General features: G+C 50.2%; 1 long non-coding RNA gene across 1 annotated transcript in view; it reads left to right on the top strand.

Moving 5' to 3' along the window:
• The window catches only part of LOC132462685 (uncharacterized), a 17793-nt gene extending 6232 nt beyond the window's left edge, over nt 1-11561 (top strand). The window contains exon 2 of the long non-coding RNA XR_009526889.1: nt 7113-11561. This is a non-coding gene — a long non-coding RNA (uncharacterized LOC132462685). The remainder of the gene's footprint in view (nt 1-7112) is intronic.
• The last annotated feature ends 6285 nt before the right edge of the window (nt 11562-17846 follow it).

Genomic DNA, 17846 nt, shown 5'->3' with positions numbered 1-17846 from the left:
CACACTGTATCTTTTCATTTCATTTGTCTCTGGTAAAGGTTAAGTCTCAGGCGTGGTTATTTTAAACCCGATATGGATGGCTTTGCCCGGCAGACTGGGGACCTGGTCCCTGAGTACTCCTTCCCTGCCACATTAGTCCCTCCATTTACACACAACTCCAAAGATGGCATTAAAAAAAAAAAAAGTCTTTCCTATGCAAAAGGCCCAAGCTGTGTGACCACAATAAATTTCCTCGATTCCACAACCCTCTGCATTTTTTTATCTCCCCCCGTCCCCTTAATCCGCCAACACTCCCGAGCCGAGGTCAGCCATTGGACGAGTCGGCTTAAAAAAAAACAAAACGGGTGTCTCGCAGTGTAACGCAAAAATGTCTGGATTGTTTGGTCGCTGCGGCATGTGTCCGTCCACGCTCACCGGGCGTGCTGTCTCTCGATTCAAATTTGTGGGTGATTTCTTCTGGGTTCTCCGTCCTCCAGTGTATTCACTTTATTCCTAACGGCTGTTCAGATGGCTGTCCTCTGTGGCCCCGTCAGGCGGTATCGAATGGGTATCAGTGGGGGGGGGGGTGATGGTGGTGGAGGTGGTGGTGGAGGTGGGGGTTGGTGGAGATGTGGGAGGTGTGTGCTGCCCCCCCCCGCCCCCCCTCTCTCACCCCGCGCGACATGAGGCGATGGCGACCTCTCCCCGCCATCAGGAGCCAAAGCGGGGCTAATGAGTGTGCCTGATTGCGACGACCCCCTCAGTCACACGCTCCTCGCCCCGCCCCCCACCCCCACCCCCCCCCCCCCCCCCGTCATGGCGTCCTCCAGAGCGAGGCGGAGGAGGCGGGTGGGGGCGGGCGGGCGGGGCGGGCGGTAGTCGCCACATGATCGATGTCTGCCTGTGGAGAAATCAAGAGGGCGCACAAATTAATTTCTCACTTTCCTCATTTGACTTTGTCTGACTGATTTATTTTTTAACCCCCCTCCCAGGACGCCGTGTGGAGCGCGGTCGATACGCAGAGAGTCGATTCCTTGTACTTCATTTTTTTTTTTGGGTAACTAAACTTTAGGATGCCTGACACCGGGGGCGATTACGGTCACGCTCGCCGTAAGACGGGTCCTCCTCCTCCTCCTCCGTCCGCCGTCGTGTGGGAGGCTGTTCCCGTCGCGGTCGGCGACATCGCCGGACTGCTTTTCACGTCGCGCGGCGGTGGCGGCAGACCAAACTAAAGGAAAAACACGGGGGCTTTTGTACTGTCAAGCATACGTAAAGTCACGGCGCACTTGGCACCTTGATGGACGCGCGTTACAATAGCCATTAGGCTCCTGACAGGAGCCGTGTGGGCAAACGCTCGGCCCTCATAGTCGAGGCCGTGGGTCCGGTTCTTCGTCTTTGTGCGTTCGTTCCCCCACCCCCCCTTCAGGTTTCGATCAGTGGCCAACGTGAATGGGGGAAGGCTTAACAAAAGAGGCCTCAGAAAGACGGACATTATTATACTCTGAGAGGTGGAGAGCCAGGAACAGTGTGAGACATGAGATTTAATGAGGCTGTGCGACTGTTGAGCAGGCTTCAGATCTGCAGCTTGGCTTCACCACTGTGCTGCCTGAGTGTAGTCACAGCCGCACGCAACTTACTGTTGCTAGCTCTATTTGCTTTATATGTATGCCAGTATAGACGAGAAGAAAGGGAAATTCCAAAAAATATATGTAGCATACATACATGCTTATTATCTATTTTATATAATATTTGACTCACACACGCACACGCACACACACACACACACACAGGGTGGTGCAGAGCGGTGCGACCGCGCTGGCTGGGGCTGGGGGCCGAGGAAGCCCACAGATCGATGGTCTGCAGGGCTCACTACAGCAGGACTCTTTCAGTCCTCCACTTCACAAAATCATATTCTCCATTATTCATTTACTTTGTTGTTGTCCCGCGCTAATGGCGTGGCGAGGCGCTCTGTTCGATATTATCGTTCTCTCTGTGAGAGAGATGGACAGAGAGAGAGGGACATAGAGAGAGGGAGATGGAGAATGGCACGGGGGGGGGGGGGGGGGGGGGGGGGCGGCAGGGCAGAGATGCATCGAGTAATATTTTGGCACATTGATATTCTGTACCCTATTCTCCTTTTTGGTGCTTTGACTTTCTTTGAATCCTTGATCGCTGATTTTGTTTTGTTAGATTGGAATGGAAAGCGCCGCCCCGTGTGAGTTTATCTCTCGTTTAATAAAACTATCATCCTGATCACGTTTTTCCCATATTAAAGAATTCAAAGAAAATATTGCATAACAAGCCGGCACATAGCAGCCATCCTGTCAGCCAGCTCTTCCCATGCAATCTCTTCCAGACAAGACGTTCTGCCCACAAACCCTCCCCACAAATCCCGAAATAATCTCTGATTGAAGAATCAATGTATTAATTAAAAAAAGATGTAGCCAGAAACGGCAGCACAAAACGAGCACTGAGCCATGTGCACTTGAGGTTATCGCGTCGTCGACAACCTGGCCCAGTGTCACGCCCATCACGACGCTGGGTCTTTAATGACAGGGGATCAGTGGATGTGACCAGCCATAAGTGGGGAGCCCCGACCCCCCCCCAGCTACACAGGAGGACGAGGAAGGGGAAGGAGGAAGATGAAGAGGAGGAACGAGGAGAATAATAAGGAAGGAGAAGGATGTTAAGCAGGGGGTGAATAATGAAGAAGGAGGAGGAGTAGTAGAGGGAGAAGGAGGAAAGAGGATGAGGAAGAGAAGGAAGGAGAAGGATGGAGGAGGAAGGAAGAAAAGGGAAGAGGAGGAAGGAAGAAAAGGGAAGAGGAGGAGGAGGAGAAGGAGAAGGAAGGGTGTGGAGGAGGAGGCTACACATTGTGGCACCCGTGGCGTTACAACACATCGTGTGACCTATATATACGGGTGGGTGGGTGGGTGGGTGCGGGGATATACGGGGTGGGTGCTTTGGCAAAAGTTTTAGATTTTTAAATAATGAGGTGCCGGCATCCGTGTGAAGGTTATTCAATCTTAATGTCCTCCTATTCCTGACAGCCGCCCTCGCTCTGATAACGGAGCACGCGCACCTTTGATCAGGCCTCGCCGACATGTGTCGACAGAAGCTGCTCGCTGGTTAGGATAAATTCTTAATTTGAACTTGGGGGGGCTATGGTGGGTGGGTGGTGGTGGTGGTGGTGGTGGTGGGGGGGTTGCCTGCCAGGAAGAGAGGGAGGGGTGGGGGTTGTGGTGGTGACGGAGGATCATCACAGGATCAGGGTCTCCGGGAGAACGATGTGTTCTGGGGGGCTGAGGTAGTAATGATGCACTTTCGACACGGAGGTCTTTCATTGACGCCAAGAGAGGTGTGTGTCTGAAGCCCTGATGGAGGAAGACACGTCTGCAGGCGAGCGAGGGAGAGGGAGGCAAAGCCCCTCCATGGCTTCAAAATGAGCCCTCCCCAACCCTCTCCATTTTGGATTGGATTTGAAGGAATTGAGATGCATCATCAACCCCCCCCCCCCCCCCTTTCTCCACACACCCCCCCCCTTCCAGCATTAACTTAGAAAAAAAGGCATCATATTTTTCCCTCCTTAGCTTTCCTACTTGGAAACAACATTATATTTCTCTGTATGACGTCCCAAATGATTTTCATCTCGGGGGGGGGAGGGGGGGTTTAGAGAATGATGTTTTTTTTTCCGTTTATTTAAAGCCTTGAATCAGACCCTTCATAAAGGCTCTTTCAGCGTGTCCATCCCTGCCCTTCATCCTCCCCCCCCCCGCACGCACACGCACGCACGCACGGTCAGTGTCCCCAGCTGTCTCAGTGGGGGGCCCCAAAGGCAGCTGGAGGTGGTAGGGGGTCCACAGTCGGACTGCTCTGCTGGTGTTCAAACCCCCCCCCCCCCCCCCCCCCCACACACCTCCCTCCCAGTGGGGGAGGCTATAGGGAGCACCAGAGGAGAACATCAATTAAAACGGTATAAATATTTAAGAGACTCAAAATAAATAAATAAGAATATATCTATGTATATTCGATAATATAGGCGCTAGTGGAACCGCGAGACCTGCGCTGACTCGGGAGATGAAAGTTGTGCTGTGATAAATGTCACCCGATAGCGTCGCAGACAAGAGTCGGCATGATGGATGGAGTCAGACCTGGAAAGATATTGCATGCCTCGCAACGCGTCAATCTCCGGCCATATTGTTTTACCATATTTACGCGTGCTAAAAAAAAAACACATCGAAAGATTGTGAAACTTTCGACTTTATTTTATTTATTCCGCCGCATGAATATCGTACATTTACTAATCGTGTGACGCGGAAGATCCCCTCAACGTAAACCCCTAGATTAAAAACTGAAGAACGCATATCGGAGTATATGGACCGCTGATCAATATCATTACCCCGGTGGGTTCCTCTTTCCTATATCGTAATTACCAGACCTATTAAAAGAAGTAACAAGGTTGTCGGGGCATGTCAGAAAAAAGAAAAAAAAAATATGGTTACATGTCATGTACACCTCCAACCTCCAAAGCCCCCCCTGCCGCCCCTCCACCCACGACCACCATATTTTGAATGCGATCGCGAGCCACTGTGAGCACGGCGGTATCGATCTTCTGTCCGGTCAGAGGAGACCGCTAGGATGTTCAGATCTGATGGATTACTGTATGAGGCCCAGAGGCGCAGGAACCTCAGTATTGACACGGCTCTTTAATCCCCGGGTCGGACGTGACCTTGCTGTGTCAAGTTTCCCCCACAGCTTCCTCCTCCTCCACCTCCACCTCCACCCTCACCTCCCCATCTTCATGCTTCCATCAGCCCCCCTCTGGTGCCAGAGAAGGCCACTCTGCTCTCTGACTTCCCCCCTGAGGACATTGACCCAGCATGGATGATGCACTGGATGCTTCTGCTGGGGGGTGGTGGTGGTGGTGGTGGTGGTGGTGGTGTTGGTGGTGGGGGTGGGGGTTATTTTCTGCTGGTGGTGCGTTCACCAAGAGAATAGATGAGGAGTGGGCTGCTAATCCGGTTGGCGGAAGACTCATATCGACTTATGTTATCTCCGTATTTATTAGTTGTGTTTTATTTTATGGTAATTGCTGAAGAACCTAGTGTCCAAGGATAGCCTCCTGCAACACCAAACTAAATATGAAAAATGGACGTAGACATTCGCTCGCTAGGCCATTCAAAGATTTATGTTTTGTTTTATTTCCAATTGTGCTTGATGATAGGGATGGCAACTCGTCTTTTACTTTGTCAAGGCCATTTCAATTGATGATCCATACAGCCTCTGGTCAAAACATAGATCCATGTGTAAAGACACCGTCTAGCAAACCCATCAGCCGATTATCCCGGGCGCATGCGCCGTGGCAGGGAATACATAATAGCCCTATTTAGGTGGCGTTTGGCCCCAGTCAGAAGCAGCCCAACCCCGCCCCTACACCCAGGGCAAGAGCGGCCTGCATCTGTGAGGCTTGGGTCGGGATTTTCATTTTCTTGAAACACCTTCTGTTCTGTTCTGCCGCGTCCCACCGGGGACCTCGGCGCTGATATTTTTAGAGGGCATGTTGTGCGAGTCTCCATCGCCAAGAGAGAAAGGACAATAGAGGGTGTGATGTTACATCAATACTTGGCTCGAGTCGGGGGGGTGGGGGAAAGGGGGTTGGTGGGAGGGTGGGGGTGGTCAGGGTGAAGGAAAAAATCCTGGGTGGCCTTGATGAGTTCTGGAACGTTTCTCCACGAGGAAAACATTTCTTGCGCTCTTTACGAGCACCCCTCTTTTTTCTCTCTCTCGCGCCGAAGGAGGACCTAAAATGGCCGCCCATGTAAACAGTATACATACGGCCAGGCGGCTTGCCAGACTCTACCACACGCAAGCGCAGTTTGACACGAGCGCACACACACACACGGGCGTGTGTGAGTGTGTGTGTGAGTGTGTGTGTGTCCTCGGGCGGTATTAACAGTAGGCTCTGCGGGGGTAAAAAGAAAAACAACCCAAAAGAGCGTAGCTTCCTCCGTGTGTTCCCGTCGTGAGTTTCAGCTTCGAGCAGCTCAAGCGAGGCCTCAAAATGGCTGCCAATGCAAAGTGCAGTCTTCTCTCTCCCCTAAAAAGGTTTGAGTGCTAAACCAGTGGGGCATAATTGCTTGATTGTGAGTGTGGCTTTGTAATCAGTCTTATTGTACTGACGTGTGATGGCCGCAGCAGGGAAGAGAGGGGCCTGCAGGCCATCATGCTGCCTAATTACGAGATGCTGATGCAAGACGTACATGCTCTGGTGTCGTTGTATTATATGGCGTTTCTTCTGAATGAACATGTTCAGAGGCCGTTTTAAGTAAAGTGCGTATCGGGGCATGTATCAATCAGTCAGTCACCAAGCAGGCTGACGCCTGGTTCAGGGGAAAGTCTACCCCTGGTACAGCTACTTCACAAAGCCAACCGGAGACCAAAGTGCAGATGGATTGAATAATATTGATGTGCGCGACCCACGGCTGCCTGCAAGCAAAGGCTGAATAATTTAAGGAAGTGTGTCGTGAAGAACAGCAATCTCTGCTACGACTGTACGATGCTTTGTTACAGCCACGGTTCTGGACTTGATCTTGAGTGTGTGTGGCTTTGTTGCTTTTTCGCTTCGTGTTTCTTTCTTTTCTTTTTGATGGACAGCGACTGATGTAATTTAGCACTCGCCAGTGGAATTCCATTTTGTAAACTTCGGCTAAAGCCGCAATCCTGGATTTATTAACTCCAAATATTCCCATCAGTCTAGTTTCATATACCGAAGTTTTGTCTGGGTGGAGTGCAGCAAACAACACCTAAAACCATTTCTAATAACGGAGCTTTGTTGTTGTGTGTGTGTACGTGCGTGTCTGTGTGGGTGCGTGCGTGTCCGCCACCATGTTTGTTGTCTGAAAGTGTGTATATGTGGCTGCAATCCCCCCCACCCCAAAAAGAATGTTTTCGGTCATGGCACGAGTGAGTTTAAGAGGCCTCAGACCGAACCTGTATTTATTTAATCCTTTATTACTGATTTTTTATTATTGCTTTTTTCATATTAAAGAAAGTGATTTTATTGTCACCCAGAGGAAGGTATAGAGGCGGGTCAGTGGGCCTGAGTGTGTCTGTGCTCCTGTCCCCCCCCGCAGATCCCCAGTGTGCCACAGAGAGGGCTACCGCCGGCGACGACGATGGCGAGGACGGCGGCCGTGTGAGGAAGAGGAGGCATCTCTCTCCGGAGGAAGGGGAGGAGGGCGAAGAGGAAGACGAGGAGCCCGCGCTGCACAGCTGCGACAGCTGCCGGCAGGTGTTCGAGTCGCTGAGCGATCTCACCGAACACAAGATTAATCAATGCCAGCTGACAGGTAAACAACACTCAGCCACTCACCGGAAAAAAAATGAAAAAACGTCAGGCCCCTCCACTCTGTGCCACGCTGCCGCCGCCGCTGCTGCTGCTGCGGCTGCACCTCACTCCCACTCTGCACTCCTCACTCCCACGCCACTGCTCCTGCAGAGCATACGCCACACTGTGCGTCGGGTGCACACTGCACCACAGGGGAGGCTGGAGGGAGGGAGGGAGGGAGGGAGGGAGGCGGGCGGTTGGGTGAGGATGACGGGGGCGGAGAGAGAGAGAGAGAGCAAGAGGGGAAGGCAAAGCAACATCAGTCACCTAACCGTCTGCCTTGGAAGTCTGTCCGACTACCATCGTATTTAAGTGTATATGTAAATGTCCACGAATGCCACATGCGGGTATACAATCTAAACGCAGGCATGTTGGATTGTGCCTACACACATGCACACACCTAAACACACTCACACACAACCCAGAGCATAATTCTTATTTAAGATATAGACTATGTACTGTAGATATGTGTATATATATATATATATACATTTGTCTCACAAGAAGGAGTGTCCCCATGTTAACCCACCATAAAGGGGGTGCGGTCTCTCCACCTCACCATGATAAAGGAAGAACACATTACGCCCCCCACCAGTCCCACTAGTATACAGAGTGGTACCTAGTGGGGGCGACGGAGAAGGGTGCTATTGACCTCCTGATGGATGAATGGGTCTATAAATACCCTGACAAGGTGGCAGACAGGACTAATGATGTGCACGGAAGGTTTCTGTGTGCATGCGCCGGATGCGCTGTCCTCCTTTTACATGTCCTGATGGACCCATGTTGAGAGGCACACAGGCTGACGTGAAGTTACCAATGTTTAGACTCACACACAGAGGCTTCTTCCTGCCTTTCTCTCCGGCGTTCTGTCTTTCCGTCTCCCTTTCTCTCTTTCGTGGTTCATTTCTGGATTTCTGGATTTCTTGCTCTCGCTTTCTCTCTCGATTTGTTTTTAATGGTTTATTTCTCTTTTTCTTTTTCATTAATTTTTTCTTTCTCTTGGTTTGTTGGTCTCTTTCTTTCTTTCTCATACAAACACACCTGAAATAAAACAATTCTGTTTCTGCTTATTTTCAGTCCCAAAAGTTCTCGTCTTAAAGCCTCACATGAATACTCGATGAAATGAACAATAACTTAACAACTTCTCATTCTGACTCTTTGTTTATCCATTCATCCTGCTGTGTTGAATGTCAGGGTATGATCCATTTAGGCTTTTTGGGGTAAAGCAGGAAGGAAACTTTTGGTTTACCCTTGAGGTTTCCAATAGTACATTCAAAATTCTCCCAAAACAAAAAGATCTTGGTCTAGTCTTGGGTTTGTTTGGATTCATGCATGGCTCTGTTTCATTTTTTTTTACAAACCACAATTGGCAACCCACAAATTACAGGGTAGGAATTGCTCTGAGAATTCTCGTGTTTCCTTAGAAAACCCTCAAAAACATAATTCACGTGAATCTTACAAAGATTTTCCATAAACTGAAGACTACCACAATGACCAAATAGTTGCAAGGCAACTCAAGTTGCATCTTTCCCCTCACTTGTGATTGGTATCAAAATACAATACATCCACAATATAACGCATTATATCCTCTGCATTCCTATTCAACGGGCTTGTGCACATCCTTCCACAGTTTGTATGTGTACATTGGTAAATTGTACACTGTGTTGTTGGTGCTAATCTAAGTGACCCACCCCCCTCATACACACACTCTATGAAAGGTGTGAAAATCAATTCAATGTTCACTTTGACATTACATATCCAACAGGAGCACTCCTTCCTTTGAGTTCAGCTAAGTGCAGAGCTCCTAGACACCTTTTAGTTCAATACATGCACCAATGCATCAAGACCTGTATTGATTCCATGACACACCGCTTGGCATACCAATGAATTCATAACACAAAGGGTGCAAACTCCAATACTGTTGTCTTGGAGACAATCGTAACTATTCTAATCAAAACCTATGGATGCCTCCATCGATGCCTGTATTACCTTCAGTCCCCACTTGCTGCACCATGTATTCCAGAGAGTAGGTGCTCCAACTTCACTGCATAACATGACCAGGTACAGGTCTACTCTCAAACTTTATTCCATCCTCATAATGATCAATCCTGAAGTATTATTTTTCCCACCTATAATTAAGCCGGGCCTTTAGAAGTGTCAATCTTATGGACAAATAACTCTTAATTGCTCGACATAAAAATGCAAAAAAATGAAAAAGTAGGAAAGAGGGGAAAAAGGCATTTGGCTAAGAGCCCCTGTGGAAACCAAACAAAAGAATCTAATTGCCATTAGGGTATTGTGATTGTGCAGAAACACTCTATTAGTATTCAAACACAGTGGGAGAAAAGAAACTTCTAGATGGCATACAAAGTAGTGTGTGTGTGTGTGTGTGTGTGTGTGTGTGTGTGTGTGTGTGAGAGAGCATGTTTTTCTCTGAAATATGGGAGGAGATTTCCTATGTGGCATTATGTCGACATCCATGACCAATTAATCTGCCTTACATCAAGTCTCTACTCGCAGATGGATCCTTTATTAAAACCATTTTCTAATCAACCATCGGCACCTGCTAATTTTTGTTTCATATTTTGGTAAACAAATCTTGGTTGACTGGAACCAATCCACGTTTAATCATTTGTTTACAATTCGCCGACCATACTAAGTGCTTTTTCTCCACCAACGATAGTCCCTTAAGTGTACCCGACCAGGGCTCGTAAATGGGCACGCACGTGCATGTGCACAGTCACACGGTAACACAGGCGAGCAGACACATGTGCAAAATGCCAGCTCGGATGTGCGACTCTTTCAGGTCTCATTATAGGTCGCCCTGCTGTCGCACGGTCGCACCTCCGCAGCCGCAACAAAGGGCGAGCTAAACAGACAAGTTTCCAAATACTAAATAGACCCCAGCATTGTGTCGGCCACGCCTGGCAGAGAGAGAGGGAGAGAGATGTTACATGTCACCCAGATCAATGGCGGCCATTGTCTCCCCCTGTCTGGCAGAGGTATAACACCTCTCCGTGCACTTAAGCCGCGACCACTGCAGTGCGCTAAGGGAGTGCACGGGTATGGATTGCCTCGTGTCCCCGATGCGATCGGTGCTATCGATCGCCCTAATGCCGGACTGCAGAGGAAGGCGCGGGCCTGAGGAAAGGCGGCGAGAGGAGGAGAAGGAGGGAGGAGGGAGAGAGCCAGAGAGCCAGAGGGAGAGAGAGTGCTGCAGGAATGTGTCCCCAGGGAGCCCGTCTTGGGCTGGGGCAGGGCTTCAGGAATGCTCCCCAGGAGACCCCAGTGAAGGCTGGGGCAGGGCTGGAAGAATGCTCCTCTGGAGGGTTGAGAGAGTGGAGGCTGGCTGGGGTAGGGCCGCAGGAAAAAATGTCCTCCATTCCCCCCCACCTACCCCAAGAGGTCTCTCTCTCTCTCTCTCTCTCTCTTTCTCTCTCCCTCCGCCTCTCCCCTCCTTCTCTCGTCTAAGGCGGACGATGTGGAGAGACTCTGGGGGTGGGTGGAGAGAGTGAGAGACTTCTGGGTGACCGGGTGCATGCACCACCACCACCACCACCACCCCCACCCCCACCCCCTCCCTGCGGCTCCAGGATGGCGGAGGATCAGGTTTCCGTGTGGGGATCATCATCCTGCCGACAGGGCTCTGGGCTGCCCTGGGGAGCAGGCCAGAGTGTCGGCCAGGCAGCCCAGCTCCAAGCGCTGCGCCTTAAAGCGCACAACCGCTTCTCAAATGCTGCTGTACTGTAGTTTATCGTCCGGCCCCGGTCCGGTATCGTTACCCATCCTTGGCAGACTTTGGGGGCTGGGAGGGGGGGGGGGGGGGGGTGTACAGTGTCTGTTTTTTGTGTGTTTTGAATCTGGAATATGGGGGAAAAGATGGGAGCGTGTGCACGAGACAACGGGATTGGAAGTCTAGAGGAAGAGAGGGAGGACTAATTCGAGGCACGCCGGCCCCTCAGAAAGATCCAGGCCCCCAGTTCATTTCCTCTTCTCTTTACCGACGGACCCACATAGTAAATAAAAAGAACACCTCCGGCTCCCAATTTAATTCAACAGCCCCGTATTTTCTGTGACGGTTTTCACTGTCGGTCGCCAGCTGTCGATGCATTTGAATAGTACACACACACACACACACACACACACACACACACACACACACACACACACACACACACACACACACACACACACACACACAGACACACATGGGGGCCGTCAGCCTAGTGGCCAGTCTTTCATTACGAGCCCGAGTCCCTTGAGCAACACCTTTCCTTGTGTCCTTCACTGGTGGGGGGGGGGGGCAGGCACCGGGGGGGGGGGGGGGGGGGGGGCACTGCTGCCCAGTTCCCAAGCCCCCAAGAGAGCTCCGTGGCCTGCTATTTTAACCCTCTGTGAGATGACCTTTTTAATAAGTGTCTTTCTCTGTTTTCCTGCCGGCCACTGTGCGAGCAAACAGAGCATGTCTTCTGCTTTCCTCAGATAAAGGAATCAATCAGAGAGGGTGTGACCGGAGAAAGAGAGAGAGAGGAAAAGAGAGAGAGAGAGAGAGAGAGAGAGGGAGAGAGAGACTGCGACCAGAGAGAGTGAGAGAGAGATAGAAAAATAGAGAACTGGCCCATATATGGATTTATATTATGTAGATCTCCTCCACCTTTTCCTTCCCCATAGATGTTGCCAAATGCATTCAGCTCCTATAAAGTGCATTTCAGATTTATGAGAAAAATACAAATGAGATACAAAGGGGTGATGATATGTGAAAAACCAATAAAGTTCCTCCCACAACGCAAGGTGTGATAACACCATGAAAATACACATACGCGTGACAAGTTTAGCATGTAAAGCGTTACAATCGAGGCCGCAGATGCTTTGTTTTAAGTGTATCTGGTCTGGAATGGGGAAAGCAACTGGCTTAAAGGCTGCAGGACTGCAACTTCTTGTCAGCGATGTTTACCCGAATCCACCATCGTGTTCCCTTTAAAGTGCGTAGGGGTTCTGGCTTCAAGTCTCTGGGTCAGCAGCATGGAAAGATCAAGTAATACCCACAACTGTGGACAGGGCCGCTGGCAGCCCGACGATTTATACTAACGGTTTCCATCAGCCTTCCATTGGTTTAGCCCTGCCTTTTTTCTCTTTTCTTCTCATTATTTTTTTAACCAACTAACTTTGGGTATCGATCCAACAGCTGCTTTGTAGCGGGGCGAGGGGTATGTGCCCTAACCGCTGGAAGAATTGTTCTTCTTTGTATCAAACGGGCCGACATGTGAGGGAAACAACACGGGCAAGACCTGATTAGCTGAACTCTGAGCTGCTTGCTGCTCAACAGAAATGCTTGCCTTGCTTTTTTTCTTCTTCTCTTCTTTTTTTCTCCGTCGTGCAACATCCCCGGTAAAATGAGCAGCACACTGATTACAAGGCTTTGAAAGCAGGAGAGGCGGCCAGGAGAGAATAGCGACTTCTGGCAAGAGAATGCCATTGAAAAGAGACCTCATGCTAGAGTGAGCCCTCCGAACTGAGCTTTGGTTTTCCCTGCTTACTTCCTTACTCCTTTCTGCGTGCCCTCTATTTTCATACGAGTGTGTGTGTGTGTTTGTGTGTGTGTGTGCTCGTTTATGTGTGTGCGCGTTTGTGTGTGAGTGGGGGTTCAACAATGTGTTTGACTCCCCAAGAAAGAGTGTGAAAGAGAAAGTGAGAGAATGCGTAAGGGAGTTCGTGGAAAAAAAGTGTGTGTGTTAGAGAGACATGGAAGATTGAGGCAGAAGGGTGTGTGTGTGTGTGTGTGTGTGTGTGTGTGTGTGTGTGTGTGTGTGTGTGTGTGTGTGTGTGTGTGTGTGTGTGTGTGTGTGTGTGTGTGTGTGTGTGTGTGTGTGTGTGTGTGTGTGTGTGTGTGTGTTAGAGAGACATTGGATGATAGAGGCACAAAGTGTGATCAAGAAAGAGAGAGCGTGTGTGTAAGTGAGGTAGAGAGAGTATGAGAGTAGATGGGTCTGGCTCCTCCTCCGTGCAGCATCCCCCCTGTGCTTCCTCTCGGTGCGACTGCCAGCGACGTTAACAGGAGTGTCATTAGGAATTCAAAGCGCGTGGCCCCGCGAGGACGCCCTCTTTCTCTCTCCCCTGTGCTTCACATTGCACACATTATGCACTGTATAAAGTATTTATTGGTCTTTGTCAGATGACTGCTGCATTTTCTGCGGGGAGGAAAATAACAATCGAAATAGGAATAGATGAGCTTGGCTCTGTATGTTTTCAAAGCCTGCGCGAAGGCGTTTGGGTTTCGACGATGCGACTTCCTGTCTTCCTCTTCCTGTGTTCCCTTTCTCAATTTCCCACTCATTGGCTGGATCAATCTGTTGGCTACCTTTTCAATTGCTTTACATTAATTTGGATACGCAGGGCGTATACCACAAATACCGTACCAATATCGTCGTTTACTGTATGGATCGTGAAGCCAGATGATGTTCTTTATGCAGCCTTTCGATCTGTAGACAGAGAAGGGGGTTGTGTTCTGAAGTAATACTGGGATCTACATGTTCAAAGGAGTGGGCGTCTCTCTGTGAATGCCTTACGGAAACACAGATCTTTATGGTGTCTCGTGTCTTGGCTCGAGACAATAGCCTGCTATCGCGATCATGTCCAAGTCAACGTTTGCTAGACACAACTGAAATACCTTCACAATGCCTTCCACACTCACAATAAAATCATGCGTAGCATTAAGCATCATCTACATGCTGAGCAGCATCTACAAGCAGCATCTACAAGCATTAAGATGCGTTTCATTACATGCATTCCATGTCCAATGTGGACCGGAGATGGAGATCTGTAACATCTGTAACTCCCATTATGACCAAAGGAGTTACATTTACATTTAGGGCCTTTAGCATACCCTTCTATCCAAAGCCACTTACAATAAGTACATCTATCAGAAGAATAGGAGGTGCCGACGTAGCTGGGAGACAGGGTCAACCTGTTCCAGACAGAGGATAATCCCCTTGATCATCTGTAAGGAGGTAACACACGGTACATGTCAGAGGACTGAAATATCTCGGCAACGCATTGTGTTATCAGCTCCAGTAGCACTCTGCCACATATCATGAGCGCACCAGCACAGAATCAGAGTCCTGGCCCTCGATGCGGTTGTCTCTCCCTTTTTTCTTCCTTCCTTTTTTCTGCTGCTCTCTTTCGTATCGCACCCTCTCTCGCGCTCTCCTCCCTGGCCCTGGCTCTTGCCTGCTCTTTGTTCGCTCTCCTTCTCAGCCTTCGAAGTCTCTTTGAGCCGCGCAGGCAGAAGAATAGCGCATTAAATCTTAATAGACTGCGTCTGGCCGTGTTGAATTGCAGAGCGTGTTAAGCCGCTGCCTTCCTCCCCCTTGGCACGCGCTCGTGGAAGTGGAAAACAATTGAATAAAAGAAGGAAAAAAAAACAACGCTCTCTCACTTGCTCTCTCTGGCGCTCGCTCGCCTGGGCAGCACACACTGAGGTGGGCTGCTCTGAAGCCAACTCAGAGCCGTCGCACATTACTTAATGGGGCTGTACCGTGAATAGCATGAATGTCTTTACAATACACGCGCACGCTCGCACACACACACACACACACACACACCTAGGTAGGTAGTTAGGTAGGTAGGTACGCAGGTAGATGGGTAGTTTAGTAACGGGAGTGACACTAGACAGTTACTTTAGAGCGGTTACACATTCCCCAGCCTGTTTTCACGGGATGAAACAGCCATAAGTCACTGTATGCCTTGCTATGTATTTATTTAAGCACAAACTACTCTGGAAAATCAAATGAAATGCAAACACCACAGAGAAAGAGAGACTGAGCCATGAAGAGACAGAGAGACGGGTGCAGACTATATCAAGTTCAGTGAGTTAGGAGAAGAAGAAACAAACACACAGAGGTATATATCGACAGACAGCGAGAGGAGGGGGAATCAGTGGGGTTTTTCTCTGCATAGAAACACCAGGAAACGGTTGAGGAGACAGGGAGAGACAGAGACACAGGTAGAGACACACACACGCCCGCACATCACAGGCAGAACAAGGAGGAGAGCGGAGGGTACACTGATACCAGGGTCGCATTGTCAGCCAGTCAGAGGTGGTAATTAACCGGTGATGAGTGGACTGCCGGTGTGTGTGTGTGTGTGTGTGTGTGTGTGTGTGTGTGTGTGTGTGTGTGTGTGTGTGTGTGTGTGTGTGTGTGTGTGTGTGTGTGTGTGTGTGTGTGTGTGTGTGTGTGTGTGTGTGTCCAGTAGCGCGCGGCTGCTGGGTGGGGCTGTGTGCGGCTGATAAGGCCGGCGGTGGGCTTATCTTGGGGAAGGACAAGGCACCGGGCCCCTGCAGGCAAATCCACCCACAGCACAACCCCCCCCCCCCCCCCCCCCCCCCCCCCCCCATTTTATTAACAGCATCATTAATGCCAGACAGGTTACGCATGGCTCCTCCGAAAGGGAGAGAGACAACGGGAGAGAGAGGGAGAGACACCAGGAGAGGGAGAGATACAGAGACACAGAGAGACACAGAGAGAGAGAGAGAGACCGGGAGAAAGATGGAGTTACCGGGAGAGAGAGGGAGAGGGAGAGTGTTAGGGTTGGGTGAGGAACAAGTAAAGTCCGGACGCCTATCGCGGACGGTTGTGTCTGGTGTACGTGCACAGGCACGGCCGACCGACGTGTTCTGAAAGCGAGGGCGCTTGTGGAGATGTTTACTAGGTAGACAGCCAACGGAAGGGCACGGAGAGCGGGCTTGGATCCCACCTCTGGGCTTTGCTCGCTCGCGCTCCTCTGGGCCCTACCGGAATTCAAATGATTTTTCTTTTTCTCGCTCAAACATGGTACTGCTCACCGGAATAATGATGAGCCAGTGACAGACAAACACTGCTAAACTCCATGAGAGGGGAGTAAAATGGCGAGACGTTTCTAGTTTTGGTTTCGTAAACGTATAACACGTGTCTTGTCGGGGTCTGGTGTGGTCCTAGTTAGTACTTAATCAAATTATTTATAGATTTTTCTCGCTGGACTATGATACTGCTTGGCAGATTAATGATGAGCGAGGGGCGGACAGACGCTATTAAACTACATAGGAGGGGCAAGTGGTCTTCGTCCATGCTTAACCATACAAAAAACAAAACTGGTTTGTGTGAATGCCGTGTCTGTTCACGACAATTTACACATTTTCAACAGTCACCGTCTGCGCACGATCACTTGAATGCTGATCTGACGAGGCTTTTGCAACCTTTGTGCATTCCGCGTCGCGTTTCCATTAGTCTTTTTTTTTTTCGTCGGTTTGTTTTGTTCCTTTTTTTTCGTCCTGACAACATGTTTTGCGCTAATACCGCTTTTCCTTTGATCAGATGGCAACCAAACAGGTGTCTGCACGCTCGTGGCAAAGGAACGCTCTCTCACTCTCTGGTTTGAATTAAACAATCTTTTGACGAGTGAAACATGAACAAACACTCTGTGTGTAATTAACACTCCATATTAGCATATCAAATGCCAAAGAGCTTTTCGGGGTGGGGGGGGGGGGCTGGGGGGGTCCTGTGTTCCCCTAAGATAATGGCCCCACCAGTCAGCAGGTCCTAAAGGGTCTTAAGATAGAGGCCCACGCACACCGACACCAGTCCCCACGACCAAATCCTCCTAGTTCTTTAAGAAAAGAGAAAAAACCCTGCTTTGGCTTTTGAACCAGGTTTAATGCCCACTAATGAAAAGGTCGCAGTTTTATACTTTTTTTTTTGGTCTGTGTGGAAATGTACTGAACATTGATCCCACAGGGCTGTTTCCTGGGACAGCTTTCTTTTTCTTTTCTGGTGGGCCATACTGGCTCGTAGTGTGGAGAGATCGAGAGGGGAGAGAGAGGAAAGGGAAGGAGGGTGGTGTGTGTGGGATGTGTGTATGTGTGTGTGGGATGTGTGCAGGGGGGGGGGGTGGAAAGAGTGACCAGCCGGACAGGTTTACATCTCCCTGCAGACCGGCGCTCTGTGGCGTTGGCCCACAGGAAGGAGCGGAGCCAGCTGTGACGGCATCCTGCTGCAGCAGCCACTGTGGCTTTCTCCCTGTGTGGACTCCGGAGCTGCAGTATCCCTGGCTCTCGCCCCGTCTCCCCCCCGTCTCCCCCCCGTCTCCTCTGCCCCTCTCTGGGGTTGTTTTGGTTGGCCAGGGGGTTCGGCGTTCGGTTGGGGGGGGCTTTCTTCATTTTACCGTTGAGCCTCTGCACAGTCCCTCTCTCCCCCCCTACTCTTCAGGATACGGGGGTGGAGTCACCCACCCACAAGGCGCAGGGGGAAGGGTGGAGGCTAGGGGGGGGGGGGGGGGGTGTTCTCAAATAACGCACGTGAAGTAACACATTTGTTCCTCGGCACTAATTGCCGATTTTGGAAGGGAAGGCCGGGTTCATAAATTTGGTTTTATGGGCGTGATGGGCGTCGTTTGGGATCTCCGAGGCGAGCCCGGGCTGGCCGGTGCTTTGGCAGAGCACGGCGGT

The sequence above is a fragment of the Gadus macrocephalus genome, chromosome 8 (assembly GCF_031168955.1).
Source record: "Gadus macrocephalus chromosome 8, ASM3116895v1".
Classification (NCBI taxonomy): domain Eukaryota; kingdom Metazoa; phylum Chordata; class Actinopteri; order Gadiformes; family Gadidae; genus Gadus; species Gadus macrocephalus.
This window is presented reverse-complemented; position numbering and strand designations above follow the sequence as displayed.